The sequence below is a fragment of the Pseudophryne corroboree genome, chromosome 9 (genome assembly GCF_028390025.1).
Source record: "Pseudophryne corroboree isolate aPseCor3 chromosome 9, aPseCor3.hap2, whole genome shotgun sequence".
Lineage (NCBI taxonomy): Eukaryota > Metazoa > Chordata > Amphibia > Anura > Myobatrachidae > Pseudophryne > Pseudophryne corroboree.
In genome coordinates this window covers 270923181-270938677 of record NC_086452.1, presented here as the reverse complement: position 1 = coordinate 270938677, position 15497 = coordinate 270923181, and the positions used below count along the sequence as shown (strand labels likewise).

Below are 15497 nucleotides of genomic sequence, written 5' to 3'. Positions count from 1 at the left end.
TGTCACACACCGCTCACATTTAGGGGTTTTTCATGAAGCTGAGAAAAGCTCTTTGTCTTTTTCATTTTATCATGTTTTTTTTCTCAGCTTATTCCAATTTTTCAAACCTTTAAAAAGCTCACCTATCTAGCAGTGCTTTCCATTGCCCCACAGACCTCTATGGGATGGTGGAATTTTGCTATTTATCTAGAAATAAAAATGAACATTTTTCCTTCACTAGGGAACACCATCTTGTTTGTTGGATGCCCTCAGAATAAACATTTAACTTAAACCCCTCACTGGCAGAGTTGAGCTGCCAACACCAGGGTAAAAAACTCTTGCAGAAGAACATGAGCACCAGCATAATTGACACCAGCCATCTGCAATCTGTGCCCTCTTAAATGCAACACAAGGAACCTGTCACTATCCCCTGTCTGTCTGCCCCTCCCCTTTAAAATGCAAGCTCTCATGAGGGCCCTTTTTTCCTCATGTGCTTTTACTTCTCTTACTTAAACTGTCTTCTACTCCATACTTCTTTCAACGGCACCAAATCCTGCTGTTTTCTACCACCCAGATACTTATTTCTGTGTTGTCTACTGATGCAGCTATATTAATATGCCCTGTACTGGTCCTATATTGACTTGAAGTGTAAGTCACTGTTTTCTTGTTTTGCTTATTTGTTTATGTACTCTATATTGGGATCTGCGGATCCCTTAAAGGTACCATATAAATAAAGGTTAATAACAAATAATAATACTACTACTACTAATAATAATAATAATAATAATAATACCTGTTTAAGGGCTACAACCCACATCTTTTATAAAGTGTCCTCCTTAGTTTTAGTACCTCAATAAAACATTTACATCCATCCAGTGTGTAGCTTGAGTAGCTATGCAATAACTATTGTTCTCTAGTATCATATTGCTGGGTATTATTTTTAGCACAGCTAATATCTTGAGCACTGGCACAAAATCTGATGTAGATTTTCAACTATTGTCCATTCCTCTCTTTTCTGTCATCCTTTTTCTGTTGGCTGCTACCTTTTTAATAACTCATTACCTGTCCTTCTCCTTCTTTTCTATTCCCTATTGTCTTTTCAAATATATACTAAAGAATTTCTAAAGTCAACACTACCTAAAGTAAATAGAAAATATCGTGGAAATTTACTAAGGTCCCAATTTCATTCGAGTTTGCATTTTTCGCATGAAAAGGCAACTCGGAAATTTACTAAACACAAGAGTAACCCCAATTAGATTAACTGAGTAATCCCAACTGTGATTTGTTGATTTGTTACAAATTAATCTTCTGTGTTCTAGAAACCTAGTATTAAGTGGGCGGGTGGTTCTGCCCACATGTTGGCTCCCACATTTACAGGAAATTAAATATACAAAAGAAGTTTGGCAGTTTATATTGCCAACTATGTCAAAGGATTCCTTAGTTCTAGATCATATAAAGTGTTGGCCCTGCTTGACATACCTACAGGTAATACATTTTAACCTGTTGCATCTATAGCAGCCTGTTCTAGTGCCACTCGTATTGGAACTTAGAGCTTTCTGCTCATTAGAATTGAAAAATTCTTCTGTATTATCTTCCGAATTGTATTTGAGGCATTATTAAATTTTGTAATAAAAATAGGTTCATTGTTAGTTAGTGCCGACAAAGGGGGAGGTTTGGTGGTTTTCATCACTAGAATATCTTCCCTGTCTCTTTCAAAAGTTTCAGAGAGTCACTTGAGCAATTTCTCTTCAGCCTTAAATACTGGCTTTTTGGGATGTTAGGAAATAATAAATAATAGATAAAAAGCAAAAATAATTAATAAAACTTCTATATAAATATTTTCAGAAACTTGACCGATTTGCTTTGTAAGATAAATAGGGTGAATATACCAATGCCCAATATTAGTGGGATATATTAAGTATAATCGGGTGTATACACTCTATTTCAATCTAAGTGGGGGTTTAGATGCTTTCTTTGCTTTCTTATCATCTACCAATATGTATACTAATACTAATGTCATTATGTAATATTTTTTTAAATATTTCTGAATTTTATATGTTGTATTGAGATTTTTTACAAAAGCACCTTAATTCATAATAACATGTGAATGAACTTACCATTAATTATGCAGTAGGGACTGACTACACAGGTGTGTTTAATAACACCCTAGAGCTGATTGGCTGGAATCGATTTAAATACTTCTCTACCTGCCTGTTTGGTATCTACACCTCCTGATGAAACTGCCGATTACGTTGGGCAGAGAAACGCGTTGAGGACCGTGGCAACTGCTAGCCCCTGAAAGGAGACCTCTGTTTACCATTCTCAACCCTGCTTCTGCTAAATTAATCCTCCCCAATTGGTGCCTGGCCGGACATCACACCACAAGTGCCCACCACTGTGCTTGAAAAGCCCTATCTGCAGACTTGCCTATGGGAATTTGCGGCTTCTCTTTCGGATACATCGAGATAAGAGCCATCTATCCGTACATAGTACAAGCTGCAATACGCTATTGACGGGAATCAGCGGAGACCTTCAGTATTGGGTGAGATCAGTGCCCCGTAATTCAGGGGCTCGAACTAAGCATTTTCTATTCCCCATAAAACCAGGGGAAGATTCTCCAGTGCACTTGAGCTATATTAATCAGCGGATAATCCCAGCACGTCTCCTTTAACAATGGACTGCAGTACTGCACACAAATACTAAGCAAGCTATACTGATTATACATTTTTATTGTTGCTACTATACAATCTTGTTACCATTTATTTATTTGGTTGAACATTGATACTTTGTTTTTATGGTTCTAAGCAATATTAAAATATATTCTGAATACATATATTATTAGCGCTTCTTAATGTTTCCTTGGAAACTCAGTTGGGTATTTTTCTGTGTAAGACATCCAGTTGCCATATAGGAGCTGCTGTTTTTAACTAAACATTCTAAGAGGTGCATTTTAGAAATTTAAAGTTTACATTGTGTTAGCGCCTGATTTAGTAGGTTTACTATATCTTGCACTCCTTTTGTACCAATTGTTTGGACCTGGCCAAACTGTTCGGGCTGCTGACTGTATTCATTTTATTAATTTCTCTATTTCAATATTGTTGTGTTACTTGACAATTACTGTTGAGTTATGGCATCCCAGAGGAGATTTCTTGAGAGAAATGAGAGACGCAATGCATTACTACAGGAACGTATAGCGGCGGAATCTCTTTCCACTGAGGCTAATCCATTAGACATGCATCATCTATTTAATAGACTAGAAAATCTGCTAAAAGCGGAAACGAGACATTGGCTTGATAAGATGACTCTTTCTAAATATATCAAGGAAAAAATGATCCCTAGAGGACTCAGGCTACATAAGACCTGTTCATTTAAGGATGATGCCGACCTCACTAAAAAGTGGAATGAGATTCTGGACAGCTGTTCCTTTTCTTTGATGGAGCTTTTAGTTACATACCGAGATTCTAAAGTTACCAATATTTGTGTAGAAATAGAAAAGGTACAGAATATGCTAAAACCCTTTGATATAAGGTCGGATTTTAATAACTGTGACTATATTCTGAACCAAAGAGTTGAGGAATTCGAAAAGGAGATTATTTCAAATAAAAATAAAAAACTAGATAGAGATAGATACGACTATTCTAATAATATAGTGCACACCTACAATAGAGGTGGGAGGAGAACTATGGATATGTATAAACAACCTAACTATCAAAAATAGTCTCCGGTTACTTCTAATATTAATAATAAAAATAAGAATACTAAACCTAGATATGGCTTTAAAACTAACCCACCCCCCTATAGAGGTAACTCTAAAGGTGATTCTAGAAATGAGAGAAGACCACCATCACCTCTCTCGCTACAAACTACGATGCCGGGACACACGAGGGAGTATGCCCAAAAGGGAGCTAGACCTAAAAACCCTCATCAAACGTCCACGAGATATGAAGAGTCAAGAAACACTTCTGACTCTTCTCATTTTTTAGAACGAGAACTGTACACCATCTGGAAAAATCGAAACAGATTCTTTCACTTAAAACCCAAGTCACCAAAAAGAAGAAGGGAATCAAACTCAGAGGATGTAGAGGAGGAAGAAATGAATCCCGTAAAAAACTCAAAACAAAATTGAGAAATAAAGGGATATTTAACCTGTCCTCCAGAATACTATCTGAGAGTGAAAAAGCCATTTTGGCTAAAGGGTTAAAGTTTGCACCAGCAAAAGATCCTTACTTTTTCGACCTCTACATCAAACTAAACAGATACACACGTGATCTCTGTAGAAAGAGATACTTTCACAATAAAACTTTAAGAAATAAAGGTATTATGGGGACCCCCATAATACTTGATTCAAGTGATCAACTTGCTCTTGACAGTCTGACTGATTTACAATTAGGGGGACGTCAAACACAAATGGTTCCCATATTTGATGCAAACAACACTAACAATGTTAACCGCTTCTGTAAGAAAAGTGAATTTTATCCAACTTACTACAAAAGTGGTTACATTGAAACCTTCTATACTACTACTCTACAGGACTTTAGGAACCTCTGTGAGAATACAGGAAAAAAGAAAAAAGCTAGAAAAGGCAGGGGTGGTAAAGTCAGAGATAATTTACATCCTAACGAGAGACTTGCTCTAAGGACTCTACAAAGAGATAACACCATTATGATTAAAGCTGCCGACAAAGGGGGAGGGATTGTCATCCAAAATATATCTGATTATTTACAGGAGGCATACCAGCAATTGAATAATACCAAATTCTACTTAAAGCTCCGTAGTGATCCCACTTCGAGGTACAAAGGTGAACTTAGGGAGATACTTATGAGGACTCTGTCGTGTGGTGCAATAACCAGAACGGAATTTTATTTTTTATTTAATGCACACCCTATCACTCCCACCTATTACCACCTCCTCAAAATACATAAATCCCTCACATCACCACCTGGCCATCCTATCATTTCGGGAGTGGGATCCCTCACTTCTCACCTTTCAGCATTTGTGGATTCATTTTTGCAACCCTTTGTCAAGAACCTCAAATCTTACATTAGAGACACTACTCATTTTCTACACATGATTAAGAATATTCATTGGCAGGAGAGCTATTTACTAGTCACCTGCAATGCTGAATCGCTCTAAACCAATATTCCACATAACAAAGGTTTGCAAACAATTAAACACTATTTAGATCTTGATTCCTCTATTTCTGTTCACTTGAATCAATTTATTATGGATGCTATTCATTTCATACTAACACGTAATTACTTCACGTTTAATGGTGATTATTATTTGCAGACACATGGTACTGCCATGGGCACCAGGTTCGCCCCAAGCTTTGCTAATCTGTACATGGGACGTCTTGAGGAACATTACATTTGGGACAGTCCCTATCAGGTGAACCTGGTGCTCTATGGCAGATACATAGATGATCTTTTCATAATTTGGGATGGGGATACCTCTTCAGTCACATCTTTTGTTAATTATCTGAACACTAACACTTACGGTCTTACTTTTACCAGCACTGTTCACTGCACTGATATTACCTTTCTGGATATTGCACTACATGCAGAGCTCACAACAGGTATACTGTCCAGTGATCGCAAAATACGCGCTATAGCGCGTTTTTACGCGCTACAGGAAGAGACGTACCCGGTTTTAAAAAATGAGCGGGTCCCATAGGACGCGCTGTGTATCACTGCACCAATAGGAGACTCTGTCTTCCCATCCAATCACCGCCGCGCCTCCTCATCCAATCGCCGCCGCATCTCTCTATCCGCATGCACCCAGAAGGCCCCGCCCCCTACACCGCGCACACACATCACACCGGGGGCAAGATGCTCCGCTGAAGCTGGTCTTCTATAAGTCCTCTTGTGGCGGTGCGGCCCGCCTCCCCCCCCCCCCCCCGATCACCCGCTGGAGCCTCAAGGGAGCCGGACCGAGTGAGGACGCCCCCCCCGCCGATCACCCGCTGGAGCTTCACGGAGCCGGACAGAGTGAGGACGCCCCCCCCGCCGATCACCCGCTGGAGCTTCACGGAGCCGGACAGAGTGAGGACGCCCCCCCCGCCGATCACCCGCTGGAGCTTCACGGAGCCGGACAGAGTGAGGACGCCCCCGCCGATCACCCGCTGGAGCTTCACGGGAGCCGGACAGACAGTGAGGACGGCTCTGCGGCGCGCTACACACTGTGCTGCGGGGATGTTGAACGTCGGTGACCGGGGACTGTGCTTGCTGTGCGGAGGGGTGAGCTGGACTTACGGTGGCGGCAGGGGGGCTGTTCATATCGGTGGGATGGCGGAGATGGGGGCTGCATGGCGCCTGCAAACAGGTGTTAAACGCAACATTTTTGTGGTATGGAGTGGGGGTGAGGCGAGAGGGTGACAGTGCTGCTGGTCTCTGCAGCATACAGGACCCTTGATACAACCACTGGATTCGAGTCATGCTGCCTGTAATTTATGTGCTGACTGATCAACTTCAGTGACACTCACTGTGCTGTCTGCCTTTGTTGGTTACTGCTGGTTGCTGTTGGTTACTGCTGGTTGCCGCTGGTTACTGTAAAGGCAGCCAGCACAGTGAGTGTCACTGAAGTTGATCAGTCAGCACATAAATTACAGGCAGCATGACTCAAATCCAGTGGTTGTACCAAGTGTCCGAAGTCGTCATCAGGATGTTGGCATTTAGTATACCGACACCAGCATCCCGATCGCAGCAAAGCCGACAAGAGTGACGAGTGCAGAGGGTACCCTAACCTCCCATCCCTAACCCTCCGTTTCCCGCAGCCTAAACCCAACCCACCCCCTTAGTGCCTAACACCTATACCCCCCCCCCCCCCTCTGCAGCCTAACCCTCCCCAACACCATATCCTAACCCCCCCCCCCTTCCCACTTGCACGCTAAACCAGTGGCGGCAGTGCATACTTCCCTTCAGGATCCTGACTGTCAGGATATCGTTGCCGGGATCCTGATCACCTCTGGATGCCAGTGTTGGTATTGTGGCTGCTGTCAGGATTCCGGCATCGGTATTACGGCTGCTGGGATCCCGACAGCCAGGATCCTGAATGCATACTTCCGATATGATAACAGCCCAGCAGCATTGTCACCCTCCCTCCCCCACAACACTTTTGTAGTGTCTAAATCCAGTCTGGGGCTCTATTATAGCGGCACCATAAAGCCATTACATATAGAAAATGTATTATTTAATAATGTTGTCCTGTTTTTTAATCATATAATTGTTAAGTGCTCTACCTGGCGCAATGTGAATAACGTGCTCTGCCTGGCGCAATGTGAATAATGTGCTCTGCCTGGCGCAATGTGAATAACGTGCTATACCTGGCGCAATACGTATAACGTGCTCTACCTGGTGCAATGTGTGGCGCAATGTGTATAACGTGCTCTACCTGGTGCAATGTGTGGCGCAATGTGTATAACGTGCTCTACCTGGTGCAATGTGTGGCGCAATGTGTATAACGTGCTCTACCTGGTGCAATGTGTGGCGCAATGTGTATAACGTGCTCTACCTGGTGCAATGTGTGGCGCAATGTGTATAACGTGCTCTACCTGGTGCAATGTGAATAACGTGCTCTCCTTGGCTCAGTGTGTATAGGAGGTTCTACCTGGTGCAATGTGTATAAGCGGCACTACTGTGTGGAATAATGTGAATTGGTACTATTATGTGACCACGCCCCTTCCCCACGAAGCTACGCCCCTAAAAAATTCCAGCGCGCCTTCGGCGCGCACTGTCACAGTTTTCAGTCTCAGTGCGGGAGAACCAATTCTCTTTCTGCCACAAGGTCACCAAAATGTCTAATTACATCTAAAGTGCGGGGTGTCCTGTATGCTACACAGCCCAGCAGCATCGTCACCCCATCCTCCCCCTTGCACCCCTTTTGTAGTGTCCAAATCAAGTTTGTGTTTTTATGTTTGAATCATTAATAAGACTAATTAAAACCTTCATTCCAATGGGACCCAGAAAAGGACAAGTAGGACCCCAATTTTTAAAAGTGAGGGGTCCCTGGGACCCACTTTTTTTTGGTCTCAGCGCGATCACTGCTGTCTACAAAAACTCATAAGAAAAAGGTTGACTGTAGTGCTTTTCTAAACTTCTCGAGTTGTCATTATCGTCCCTGGCTAACTAACATCCCAAAAAGCCAGTATTTAAGGCTGAAGAGAAATTGCTCAAGTGACTCTGATTTTTTAATTCAGAGCAATGAACTAACACAATCATTTAGAGATCAGGGATACCCTCGCGAGGTTCTGGATAAAGCACTCTCTGAAACTTTTGAAAGAGACAGGGAAGATCTTCTAGTGATAAAAACCACCAAACCTCCCCCTTTGTCGGCACTAACTAACAATGAACCTATTTTTATTACAAAATTTAATAATGCATCAAATACAATTCGGAAGATAATACAGAAGAATTTTTCAACCTTAAAAATGGACAGAATCCTTGCAGATTCCTTGGAAAATGAAGCTAAAATCATTTTTAAGAAAACTAAGAATCTTCAAAACTATCTATCTCCTAGCCATTTCTCTATATAAATGTGGGAGCCAATATGTGGGCAGAACCACCCGCCCACTTAATACTAGGTTTCTAGAACACAGAAGATTAATTCGTAACAAATCAACAAATCACAGTGTACCAAGACATATTAATACACTGCATGAAGGAGATTGTGGGGTTCTATCCATACAGGGAGTGGAACATATAGAACAGACTTTTCGAGGTGGGGATAGATATAACCACCTTTGTAATAGGGAAGCCTACTGGATTTGTATCTTAGACACCTTGTTCCCTCTAGGACTCAATGAAAATATTGAGCTTAACAACGTATAAACATGTAACTTATGTTTCTACCTCTTCCTCTCCCTTATCCTCCCTCTCCATATGTTAATGCACTTTTCGATCCTAGCTCTCCTCTCCTTTTTTGTCTTCTTTTGGTTCTATGTTCTCCTAAATAATATTACTAATTTTTGAAAGGAGTGACTCGTACACTGTGGAGAAGAGTCCCCCTAGAAATGTATAGGAGAAAAGGAAAATAGGTTCATAGAACTTTTGACTATCTTTATATGTAACGTGATTGAAAATACGTATTGCTAACTTACGCGTCTTATTTAAATCTTTTAAATGAAGCATTGCTCTACTACCTATATATTCAGGTGAAACACCCGCTCCACTCTTTATTATTTTTATTCTTATTGCTGTTTACATAAACAATATACAATAACTTTCTATATCTATAAAAGAGCTGTGCGAGTTGTGTGTGCCCGGGTTGGGCTTGAACTGGTGGCCCTTTGTGCTGTGGCTCAGTTGCTTGTTCGCTCAGCCACAGCAATCATATGACTGATTTAGGTCCTTTTACTATATAGATTTTCAAGGGCTACATAAACACTTATAATAACTATCTATATCTGCAAAAGATCTGTGCGAGTTGTGTGTGCCCGGGTCAGGCTTGAACTGGTGGCTCTGTGTGCTCTGGCTCAGTTGCTTGTTCGCTGAGCCACAGCAGCCTTATGGCTGATTTGGGTCCTCTTATTATATAGACTTTTAAGGGCTACAGCAATATATATGTGCAGACAATAATAGAGATAGAAACTAAAATTAAAAATAGTAATGATAATTGCTCCTCTCCTCTCCTCTTGGATGCCATTTCTACCAAACACAAAGGATTTTTATTTATTTATACTTCAGGGGAATGGTGAGAAAAATTGGAAAGCTGAAACCCCACCTCGGAAATAATAAATAATAGATAAAAAGCAAAAATAATTAATAAAACTTCTATATAAATTTTTTCAGAAACTTGACCGATTTGCTTTGTAAGATAAATAGGGTGAATATACCAATGCCCAATATTAGTGGGATATATTAAGAATAATCGGGTGTATACACTCTTTATTTCAATCTAAGTGGGGGTTTAGATGCTTTCTTTGCTTTCTCATCATCTACCAATATGTATACTAATACTACTCATTATGTAATATTTTTTTTAATATTTCTGAATTTTATATGTTGTATTGAGATTTTTTACAAAAGCACCTTAATTCATAATAACATGTGAATGAACTTACCATTAATTATGCAGTAGGGACTGACTACACAGGTGTGTTTAATAACACCCTAGAGCTGATTGGCTGGAATCAATTTAAATACTTCTCTACCTGCCTGTTTGGTATCTACACCTCCTGATGAAACTGCCGATTACGTTGGGCAGAGAAACGCGTTGAGGACCGTGGCAACTGCTAGCCCCTGAAAGGAGACCTCTGTTTACCATTCTCAACCCTGCTTCTGCTAAATTAATCCTCCCCAATTGGTGCCTGGCCGGACATCACACCACAAGTGCCCACCGCTGTGCTTGAAAAGCCCTGTCTGCAGACTTGCCTATGGGAATTTGCGGCTTCTCTTCCGGATACATCGAGATAAGAGTGATCTAACCGCACATAGTACAAGCTGCAATACGCTATTGACGGGAATCAGCGGACACCTTCAGTATTGGGTGAGATCAGTGCCCCGTAATTCAGGGGCTCGAACTAAGCATTTTCTATTCCCCATAAAACCAGGGGAAGATTCTCCAGTGCACTTGAGCTATATTAATCAGCGGATAATCCCAGCACGTCTCCTTTAACAATGGACTGCAGTACTGCACACAAATAATAAGCAAGCTATACTGATTATACATTTTTATTGTTGCTACTATACAATCTTGTTACCATTTATTTATTTGGTTGAACATTGATACTTTGTTTTTATGGTTCTAAGCAATATTAAAATATATTCTGAATACATATATTATTAGCGCTTCTTAATGTTTCCTTGGAAACTCAGTTGGGTATTTTTCTGTGTAAGACATCCAGTTGCCATATAGGAGCTGCTGTTTTTAACTAAACATTCTAAGAGGTGCATTTTAGAAATTTAAAGTATACATTGTGTTAGCGCCTGATTTAGTAGGTTTACTATATCTTGCACTCCTTTTTAACCCCAATTAGCCCTGCTGTCTACCGCAGACCACATAGGGGGTCATTCCGACCTAGTCGCACGCAAGCTATTTTTTGCATTGCTGCGATCAGGTAATCACCGCCTACAGGGGTGGGGGTTAGAGCTGTGCAGGTGTGTGATCGGCTGTGCAGAGAGCTGCACAAGCAAAAAGTTTGTGCAGTCTCTGCGTAGCTCAAGACTTACTCACCCGCTGCGATGATCCTTCCTGGAGCTGACGTCAGCATCCCTCCCTGCAAATGGCCGGGCATGCCTGCGTTTTATTTGACACTCCCAGAAAATGGTAAGTTGACACCCCCGGCTAGCCTCTTCCTGTCAATCTTCTTGCGTTCGCCGCTACGAATGCTTTCTTCTTTCAATCCGTTGCTGCGGGCAACGACGCACCTGCGCATTGCGGCCTGCACGCATGTGCTGTTCAGACCGCTGCGAAAAACAGCAGCGTGCGATCAGGTCAGAATGACCCCCCATAGTTCCCACCACAGAGAGTAAAAGGGAGGATCACTATCCTTCATTATAGCCTAAGCACTCCGCCTGATTGACAGGCCAAGAGCGCATAGCCAATCAGGAGAGCGCTATGACGTGGTGCTCCCTGATTGGCTGGTGGGACCCCTACTAACAGAAGTCACGTTGAGTCCCGGCACTAAGGGAAAGGGGTTCCATGTTTAAACATGGATCCCCTTTAGTGTGTTGGACCGGGTTTTTCTGGGTTTTTTTTTTAACCCTGTGGATACCTACTTGGAACAAAGAGGACTGATCTACTCTGGATTAGGTGAGTATACATTTTTAAATGTACAGGTACCTGTGGTTTCTACGTTGACAAGGGGACCGAGGGGCTCCGTGGGACACTAAGTAAGTATGTGTGAGTGTGTAAGTGTGCATGTATGTGTAAGTAAAGTTGTACTTTCACGGTGTGTGTGTACTGTCTTTATTGTAATACTTCTTTTACAGGTGGATCTATAGGTACCAGCAGGCCCCTTAATGCCCCGCATGCTGATACTTGTGGTTCTTCAAGTGCCAGCATGTGGGGGAGGCTTGATGGGACCCATAGTTCCACAGGTAAAAGACCATATTAAATATTTTTTTTTACACATGGGCTATCAGCCTGCCATTCAAAGCCCAAGGATGGCAGGGGTAGCCTCGGACTTCATCCCTGGCCCTTAGGTGTCTGGAGGGAGGGGGTACCCCTATATTGGGGGTCCTTATTCCCCCAGGAAACACCAGCCAGTGGTGTCTAGTTGTGGGAGTATTGCCACGGCTACAGGGACCAGTATAAATGTGTCCCCCAGCTGTGGCATTATTTTCTTGGCTAGCGGAGCTCGGTGCTGGTTCAAAAAATATGGGGGACCCATAAGTATTTTGTCCCACGTATTTTTGGAACCAGGACCGGTCCAAGAGCCCAGTGTTGGTTGTAAAAATACTGGGGGACACTACGCAACCCCCCCCCCCCCCGGTATTTTAACAACCAGGACCAGCTCATAGAGCCTGGGGCTGGTTATGCTTAGGAGGCGGGACCCCATGCAATTTTTTCATTTAACTATTTCAAACACGTTTACAAAGAGAAGCATGCATGGAACTCACTGATCTGGCTGGGCTTCATTGTGTTATGTCTGGCAGTGTTTTACTAATCTCTCCCGTAAAAAATCCTGGCGGACAATACAAATTACATCGGCAATTACCGTGTTTTTTTTTCTAAAAGTTGCAATCTCAATTGGCTGATGTCAGCTGAGATTGGTCTCGGCTGAGATTGTCAAAAACACAGATCTTACTAAATTTACCTCTATATGGAGAGCGAAATGACTGCATAGGAATAGAGAGAGTTAAACCTCCTGTGAGGGGTGGACCTAACTGTGAGGAAAAGTACAGCCCATGCTAGAGTGGGGAGGGTTCAGTATATATAGGGATTGCTAGGCCAGCTTGGTCTCTCTTGCTGCTGAATTGCCTTCCCGCCCTCCCACCCTGTTTGGTAGAGGTTCTGGCACGGAGTGCCTTGGCTTTGAATTGTTAGTATGGTTTTATCGTTGGCTATTTGTTGGCGGAAAAGAACGTCAGGTTGCAGTTTGTCTTGTTAGTTGCAGTGATTTTACAGTTTGGTGTGGTTTAGGTGCACTCACCTCCATTGACTTTTAAGGCCGCTTGACCACCCGTCCGGGGGCAGCGTCATCACCCATCAGGGTGGGTAGTCACTGTGGGGGTCTGAGTCGGGCACCTATTACCTATTTTATAGTTTGTGTTAAATTAGGATCGTTTGGAAATTTAATGTTTTGAGGTTATCGTCAGTTGAATATAGCCGTTCTTTTTTCTGCCACCATATGCCGGCTGAATCGGCATGTTAACTAAAATTTTCATTTTACAGGTTTTCTAATGGTTAGGGTACAATAAATAGCTAACAATTTTCTGCCAAATTCAAGCCTCCGTGTCATTATTTCTTGGTATTAAAAGTACTGAATGCTTTACTTTTGAATAAGGGGTCCACACATTATCATTAGGAGGTTTAGTCTAAACTACAGTAGTGTAATAAATTGTCCCTTTAAGTAAAATAGTAGAACCTTAAGTTCAGTTGCTCTGTCCCAAATAGAAATGAATTAACAATTGCCATTGCTTATACTGGTTACTGTAAAGATATCCAATAATCTTCCATACGTGCTTTATACAGTATTTAAACAATACTAAAGAAAGAAAGAGCAAGTAGTCAGGATCCTGAGCCCGCAGCAAGGCAAGCGCAGCGAGCCTGCAAGGGGCTTCATTGCGCTCGCCCCCCTGCCGGAATTCTGGCGGTCGAGATCCTGGCGCCGGTATTCTGACCGCTGGGATCCCATACCCAACCCCAAGTAATTGTGTACCTGGGTAATCCATGTAGCAATACAAGAGATGCGAATACATAGATTTTTTTGCATGTGGTGTAATTACTGACTGCTTTTGTATGTAACTCACAAATGCTGGACAGCTTTATGTATGTAGATCACAGTTTGTACACATTCTTCTCAAATCGACATCTCTGCACATTTTAAATCTGCCCCACCTGCAGTGCAACATGGATTTACCACGGTGCACAGTTACTTGCTCTTTCCTACTTTATTCCCAAATCAGCCTCAGGCCCTATATTGTATAATGTGAACAGAATTTATAGCTTTTTTCATAAAAGGGTTTTCGTTTTATACCTACAGTAAATATAAATAGCATAAAAATATGTCCTGGATAGTGGTATTAAAACTAATAAAGTTATGTAATTTCTATTATTTATTTTTCTATAGTGTATTGTTATAGTAAGTACTCATATTCATTAGTTCAAAGAGGACCTTCTTATTACCAATGTTAGACTGGAGAACCTGGGACCATTAAAGGACATCAAGCTTCCTATACTGGCAAGGGTACAGTCAAGGACAGTCAAGTCTGAGAGGAGGAGGCCCATGTATAATCTCCTTCTGGACCCTAGCACTGTACCAGAGTCTAGTGCTTATGCGCAGGTTTCCGGGAAAATGTTGCGGTGCCCACTTTCTCAGTGACTTTTCTACTGCACATGTGCACAACGGCGGGAGAATGTCTGACGCACAATTTTCCCAGTGATTTCTGCAGCGTTGCTGCTGCCAACGCTCTCCCAAGGGTAAGTATTGGTAAAAAATGGGTGCGGAGTGTGCGGAGTGTGCGGAGTGGGCTCCCTGGACTCTGGGGCCCGTGTGTACTGCACACACTGCACCCATAAAAATACGTCAGTGGATACAGTATGTCATTTATAATCATTATTTAGCAAAATATAACCCTTGGTTAGGGCTAGGGAGATGTATAAAAATGGATATAGGGAAAAGTGAGGGAGGGAAAAGTATCATAAATTCATATATTTACACATCAAATTATACTATTTCACCTAATATGGGGTAGAAAATGACCAAACACTTAATTTCCTTACTGGTAATGTTACGTTTATATCTAATACCCCTTTCACACCGCACAAATAACCCGGTATTGACCTGGTATATTGCCGGGTCGACACGGGTCGCTGTGGGGTGTGAAAGGGACAATGGCGAATTCCCGGGTTGCCTGACCCGGTAATTCAACACGGAAATAAAGCAGTGTTATTCAGGGGCAGTGTGACTGTGAATGGGTTGCCAGGTCGATGTGACCCGGGACCCGTTCACTACATAAGGAGAGGCTGCACGGAGATGAGCTCATCTCCCAGCGCCACCTCCGCCCCCGTATCCTGCTCCGTCCCCGCATCTATGGAAATCCGATCAGGTATATTGCCGGGTCGGGGAGCCAGCTGTTAGGGTCCAATGCCGGGTCCCACCCAGGAAGGACCCTTTTCCAATTCCCGGGTGGGACCCTGTATATGCGATGTGAAAGAGGTATAAGTAATCCTATATATCTATATATCTGTATATATTTACAATTCAAGAAGTAACCCCCCTAATAGTTAACAAATATACACATTGGTGGTGAGGGGTTAAAAATATGTTTATTGATAAATCAAAGGTGCAGTGGTGCAAGTATGCATTTACGCTCAGATACGGAGTACGCTTAAGAATTTGGCAGCAGGTGCGCAGT

The 15497-nt window shown here is 42.3% G+C and overlaps 1 protein-coding gene across 3 annotated transcripts in view; it reads right to left on the bottom strand.

Moving 5' to 3' along the window:
- The window catches only part of PRRX1 (paired related homeobox 1), a 442683-nt gene that overhangs the window by 230433 nt on the left and 196753 nt on the right, over positions 1 to 15497 (bottom strand). The window lies entirely within an intron of this gene.